General features: G+C 35.6%; 1 protein-coding gene across 2 annotated transcripts in view; it reads left to right on the top strand.

Annotated features, from left to right (window-relative positions):
• The window catches only part of LOC118737779 (cation-independent mannose-6-phosphate receptor), a 196,249-nt gene that overhangs the window by 1,319 nt on the left and 187,524 nt on the right, over positions 1-7,406 (top strand). The window lies entirely within an intron of this gene.

Genomic DNA, 7,406 nt, shown 5'->3' with positions numbered 1-7,406 from the left:
AAAATCTGACTACTTCGAACTGATGAGAGTCACTCTCACTGAGTTTTGCTCTCTCATTGTTACTGTCATTTCCGAGTTAAGGAACGCTTTTTGGACTAAAACTGACTACTTCGGACTTTTTCTAACTATTTCTGGGAGATAAGGAACGCTCCTAATCACTAAGTGCGGCCGCAGTCCGCTTACTCACAAAGGTGCTCTCTGCAAAAGGTGTTCAGGCTTTCTTCTTCGGCATCACAGAAAGTGGAATTTTACTAAGGACCAGTTTTTCAGTGCGAGTGTAACTCTGTTTATCGTTTAAACTGTATTTAAACTCAGTGTGCAGTTTTTCTGTCAAATTCAAACCGAGTTTTAACTAAGTTTTACAGTAATATCTCTTCTTGTTTTCCTGAAATGTGTTTCATGCACGCACGAAGAGACTTTGTACAATTTCGTCATATTTTATAGTTAAAACTCTCACATTTATCGAAATTTATTGCAATTATCCACTTTTTAATAATTTCCAAAGATTTTATGCAAAAAATACTCATTTTAATGCAAACATTAGGGCTTTCATCAAAAATGATAAACTGGATAAAAGGATAAATTTATCATTTTGATAAATGAACTGTCAAACTTTGTATTTAATCAAAGTTTATCACTTTATCAAACGATATTGGTGGATAAACGCATACATTTTATAAAAATTCCATCTTGACAGTTCGTCAGGTGGTGGCTTTTTCTACGAACACATAAAAAGCAAATGAACACAATAGACGAGGTAAGAATGAAGCGTAACTAGAAATATAAGTTAAATAATAAACAATTTTATGCAATTGTATTACCACGGTGCATTTATGCAAGAATGCGGATAAAGGGATAAATTGAAGCAAATTGAACTTACAGGTCTATTCTCCACGTTACCGAAGATTTTGTGACCGGAAAATTTTATTACCAAAAAATTTTACATTTTCTTGTCACCGCGATTCTAGGTATGTTGGTAATGCAGTGAAAATATTCAGCAACTCAGCTATGAAGATTTGTGGAAATTCCTGTATTGCATATTTCACGGCGCAATATTTTGTTACCAGCTTATGAGATGGTAGCCAAATTTACCGGTTAAAAGAGAGCACAGAATGCGAAAAAGTTTAAAAATTGACCGACACTTTAAATACCGGTTATACAATTTATGTTACCGGCGCAGAATAGACCTGTTATTAACTTTTTCAGTAATTTTCCCCATGAAATGTAAACAAACAATGCGTGCACAATGATGAGCAAACCACAGTGCCGTACTTTACCGTTTCTGTATCTTCTACCATTTGCCGATAACCAGCCGATAACGACAAGTGTGCAGATCTTCATTGAAATGCATGAGCGCGGCTCGAAATTTCAGGGCAAGACGATAAAGCTGCCTTTACTTGAGGCGATTTTCCAGGCGATTCAACATTGCTCTGCAAAAATCGCACGTGTAAATAGTGATTCAAAAATAGCTTGCCTCTTAGTAGACAGAAAGGCATCGCATCATGTAAAGGCAGCTTAACGCAACTATGATTGGACGACAAGTGTGCAGACGGCCTCAACCAGCTCTATATCAAGATCAGTGTTGCCGCGAATCCTTTTAGCGGTAGCCAAATTCCTTTGAAAAAAGGGCTAAAAAGTCGTTGTGGCCAAAAATGGTACTTAAATTTTTTACTTACATATACATGTATAAGTATACACGTAAACATTTTCAATAAGTGATGGAAAGCTAATATTTCAATGAACTTTGGAAAGCTAATATTTTATCCAACCAAGAACCTTCTTGTATAAAAGGGGAATATACGACACCAGCTTGCTGGCTCCATCAAGTGATTGTACCATCAGGTTCGAAGCATATAACCACCATATACCAGCATGCTGGTGTAAAATTTTTTTTTTACAAATGAGGTCCAGGAAAGATCGAAATGATTAGAGCCGAAATTTCATAATTTTTCTACCATTTTGTTAAACATTGTTTTTTTTTTAATTCACAACGCGAACTTCCACAAACATGGCTTTGACTCATATAGTGTAATAAATTTCCGCTAAAATACTTTTTACTTAACTTTTTGCTAATTTCACCACTCGCGACACCAGCATGCTGGTAGAATCATCAAATTTTTAAATAGCTTTTGTAGTCCCACCAGTAGCTGGTACAATCACACCACAAGAACATACAGGGTCAATTGACTTGATGGGCCATTTAAGAAATTAAGCATATTAAGGGCCGTAAATTATCTATTTTAAACTATAGTTAAATCGTTCCTAAATAAGTTAACAGCCCTAACACTTTTACGGTATGTGTGTATAAAAAAGTAAGGAACTTACAGTACATATATATATCAGTCTTTGTTAAATTAAGCATACACAACTTTTTCATGCCAAGTGTGAATAAATTCTCCAAAAGGCTAAAAAAAGGACTAGGGGCAATTTTAAATTTATATGGCCAAAAAAAAAGTATGTAGAAGTTAAATCTAGCCACCAAAGGGCTGCAAAGGCATGACTGATCACGATCATTTCTTACGGAAACGGTCCGGATCATTCCTATTGGAGTTGGCAGCACTAATTTTATACTACTACCACGATGAAAACGATATTATAAAAATGAATTCACTAATAGGGAGTTCACAAGATGTTGTATACTGTCGTACTGTTGTACGTCATAAACTTTAAACGGCTAAAACTATATTTAAGGAATCCACAAGCTAACATACAAATTTTATTATGAAATTACACACCGTTAAAAAATAGTTGTTGGTGGTTTCAAGTCCTCGAAACATTTATTTAACCGCTAATAACTTTACAACATACGCCAATACGACACCTTGTGAACCACCCATAAATGTGGAAAAGTACATTTAAATGAAATAATATTCACTTAAACTTGGGATCATATCATATCAGGGTCATACCGTTGTTGTTGCCAGTGTTGCCAAACATGAGCCTTTCCTGCCAAAACTGGTAGGTTTTTTCCATTTGGTAGGTATGTAGGCTGGAAAGGCGGGTGCCACCTTGAGCAAGCCGCGCCGATTGGTCCGCGTCGCCATAACAGGAGATATGGGCACCTGTCCAACGGACGCCCTTTGTGTCATTACAGGCATTCCTCCTTTGTCTATTCTGTTGAAAAAAGAGGCCTGCTGGAGCGCTCTACGACTACCCAATGTAATCAGCGAGAAAGTTGGAGATCTTCTGGCTCATTCTAAATGCAGTTTCTAAAGATATTCCTGTATATTGCCGCGTTATCCTTCTACAAATTCTACAAGGTCAGAATTCCGTAAATGGACTGCTGTGAAGTGATAACAACTATGATTGACGAAGGGTCCCAAGTACGGTAAACCAACGGATCAAAGATGGACGACGAGAGTATTGAGGCAGACGTATTTGGACCAAGATTCAGAAAAAGTCTGCCAATTTGCACAAACCCAACTGTATTCCAGGCTGAAGTCTTCGCAATCGAGGTCTGTGTAGAAAGACAAATGGGGTTAAAATAAATATAATGTCGGAGAGTCAGCATTTTAAAGGCCTTACACTCTTTCAAAATGGCATCAGGCTTGTGGTCAGCTGTAAAAATCTTTTGAACCACTTGGAGGCCCACAATAGCGAAATCCTGTGGTGGGTTCCGGGACAAGAAGGGTTTGAATGCAAAGAAAGTGCTGACTGTCTCCAAAACCTGGAGCCTGCGCTTGCATGGTCAATAGTATTTTGTGAGCTGGAGGAGGAAACCCCAGAGTATATTCTATGTGACTGCCCACGTATCATAAATAACAGACTGATGCACCTTAGGGGACGATTGTCTTCTTCATCCAAAGTTTGAAACATAACGCCCTCCAAAGTGTACATCTTCTTAAATAGCCTAAGGTAGCGCGAGTATCCCCGACGTAATTATAATAATATGCATGTGTAAAGAGACAAGCATGAGTTTAAGGCTATAGGTACAGTAAAATTAGTTCAATTAATATTTATTAATTAATTAATAAATTAATTGATATACGTACGTAGTTAATTTGTTTTTGTTGTACTAGTTGTGTTTTTAGATTTACTGAATGATATGGTATCTACATTTTTAATAATCTTGGCGTTGGATAAACAATTTAAAAGCTTCAAACATCTTTGGTTAGTTTCGGTTGGTCTATGTAGGAAATTTTGGTAGGAAAAAAATTTGTTCGTGGCAACACTAGTTCTTGCATTTGCATGAAAATTTAGAGGTGTTCGCACGAGGCGATTTTGCGTTCATTTTTTGCGTTCAATTTACGCAGGTTTGCACGAAAAAAAAGTTGAATGGCTAAATGTTGGCTGGCGACCAGCTTTGTTGAAAGCGATTCGTTGAAAGGCCGTTCAACCAAAAGTAGAATGCAAAGTTGAACACTGCAAATGCCTTTTTATGGCGAATATTTTGATATTTTTTAGCCACTCAATTTATTTTTCGTGCAACCCTGCGTGAGTTGAATGCAAAAGTTGCCCTAAAAATGGCCTCGTGCGAAAGCCCCATTTTTTATCCGGATACCGATCATTGCCCACAGAAACACAGTGTCACTGCATGAACCAAAAAGACAAGATCACGACAGCAGAAGAGTGGCCCGTTATAATCGCACTTATGAAAAAAGTGGGGCGATTTTGACATAAGCCGTTTGTTTACATTTGTTCGTTGTTTACAATTTGGTGGTGGCTTTTTACTGCAATTTTCTTAATTTTCGCTTGTGATAACGTGTGCACACATAAGGTAAAGAATAATTTAACACAACGCCATGATTTATAGGAGAATTTGCATAATAAAAATGATTATTCATGCGTTCAACAATTACGCGTTTTTTTTTGTTCTCTTCTTTGTTTACTTCTTACAACAAAGATGGCGTCGAGATTTCAACAGCTACAAAATAACTTTTTTCTTTCTTTCCTTAAGGCGTGATCTTGTGTCTTTCGTTCATGGTGTCACTGTCAATGGGGCAGTACGGTTTGGTAGCACTGACAAATAAATGTATACACAAACAAATATTCTGCCATTGCTTTTAACTTGCTCCAAATAAATTACATTTACGTAAAATATTTGCTAAGGTGGGTATTATTTCGTTTAAATATACTTTTCCCCATTTTGTAGGTCCTTTTTATTAATTCGTCTTCCTTGTGAAAGTACTATAAAATGAGTGCTGCCAACCCCACTAGGAATGATCCAGGCCGTTTCTGTGACAAACGATCGTGATACTTAGCTGGATAACCCAAGAAAACACAACTAATGAAAACGTTGCCGGAAGCAAAACGGCTGAATTTGATTGTCGAAAAATCCATGAATCAAAAATACAAGATCACGTAAGAGCGACGTTGCATTTGTAACTGGCTTTGAGAAAAAAGTTTGCGAAAGTGAGTTCGTCAACTGAGCGTTTGTTTACATCACTTTTATTTAAGTAAAGAAGAGTTAATTCAACATGACAACACATTTTAAAACATTTTAGTGCATAATTTTGACTAAATTGTGCGTTTAAAGTAGGTGACAGCAATTTTGGGTTTCGTTGTTTTCTTTGCTTTGTTGCGTTTTCCAGTGAAACAAGATGGCATAGAACCCGCTCAAAAATCGACTTTTTCCACTATTTTGTTCTTACGGGATCTAGTGTCTTTGGTTCATACAAAAAATCTGTTGGGATTGCATTCGTTCCATCCCAATAAACGTCAAAAAAATATATCTCCAACCTTGGAGTTATCATGTTGACATCCAACATCATTCTCCAACTCATCTCTCACCGACGCGCAGATACATAAAAAGTGATAGAGAAACGAATTTTTAATAATCAAGTGAAAAACGAAAGCTATATAAAGGGGAAAATTACCAACAAAAAGTAAATAATCTTCAAAGTATCCTCAAATAATCTTGAAAGAAAATAAAACGCGGAGTGAATCAAGTATCAAAATTACTGTCGGACTACATACTCTGAAGTGAATTATTGTAATACGATATTGATTAACTACATAAAACAAAAGGAGTAATAAAATGAAAAATTAATATTTAAATTCGTCTATGTATGTCGTTTCAATCAAAAAAGTATAAGGTATTTTACTATTTATATTTCAGTATTTCAATGATATGTTTGAGACCAATTGGAGAATTACATTGGAGTTCAAGTTGGGAACTAGCATTTTCTCAACTTGATAAACAGTCCTTTTTTCATACAAAGAAAAATGCCCTTTTTGTTGAGAACGCTATGATCCTCTACTTGAGGTACTGTTAAGAAACAACCTTGGACATTTGAGAAATGCCTTAGTTCTCAACTTAACCTCAAGTTGAGCTGAAACCTAAATGTTTATTGGTGTACGTTGTTCTTTGCCACACTAGTGGTATTCACCAAAGTGAGCAATTGGCTTGTCAGTCTGGCAAATGAGCAGATCAGCTCAAGCAGCTACTGTTGTCAACAGTCGTTTTAACACTATCGATAGTTTTCCAGCTCTAATAAGAACGTCTTCTTCGTTAATTTCGGAGAATATTGCTAGTTTCGGTCCTTTTCCAGTTATATTCTTAGCTGCTCCAGTTGCGTAGACATGACGAAAGTTTTAGTTTCTGGTTGAAAAATGTGAACCTTGCTTATAAAATAGCTTAATTGATAATAATGAAGACTGCTTGTAGAAAATGTCGTCAAAAGTGGAGGAAAGGTAGTGTTTAACGTGGAATGAAAAAACAAAATTCCATTTCAATTTAAGCGAAAGAAACAAATTTCTTTGAATTGTATGAGTGGTCATCAAGAAATGGTATTCTAAAGTAAAAATTGCGAATGCATTTGTGAGGAATAAAACAAAATAAGTAATATTTATCGTTCGAATTTTTAATTTTGTGTCTGATTTGAACTGAAGCAAAATTATCTATAAAAATAAATATTCACATTTATCGCGTTAGTTCTTTTCAGGGTTTCTTTTAAAGTATTGTATTCAGTTCTAAAAAAAAATTCATATAAAGACCTTTCAAGTAATAAAAAGAGATTTCTCATATCGGTTTGTAATTCTCAAAAAAAAAAAAAATGTTCGTCTATATATTTTCTTTAAGAAAATTTACAGGTAAGGTATGTACATACATACTTTTCCAAGCGAATGAAAACTGTTCTTTGGAGTGTGAATTTTGCCGCTATCAAGAACAAAATATTGCATTGAAAATGTGAACACCGCTACCGTGCATTTAAAAGATACCCAAATGATACTACACATAAATTTCAATGGTCTGGTAACTATGAAGGTATTTGGATTTGGCAGCGGAAAGTGTATTGATTCGCAGATAATCTTTGGTTTACATTGCCTTCTTCTTATGCCAGATTGTAATCTTCCTTTGTGTTTTATGTTTCTCTATCTATTACATGACGTTTGTTGTTGATTTGTTTCAAAATGGCGCTGGAACTAAAAATTTATTTACCTGATTAAAGAAAGTATGGCATCTT

Source organism: Rhagoletis pomonella, unplaced genomic scaffold (genome assembly GCF_013731165.1).
Source record: "Rhagoletis pomonella isolate Grant_MI unplaced genomic scaffold, Rhpom_1.0 Rhpom_scaffold_00004, whole genome shotgun sequence".
Lineage (NCBI taxonomy): Eukaryota > Metazoa > Arthropoda > Insecta > Diptera > Tephritidae > Rhagoletis > Rhagoletis pomonella.
This window is presented reverse-complemented; position numbering and strand designations above follow the sequence as displayed.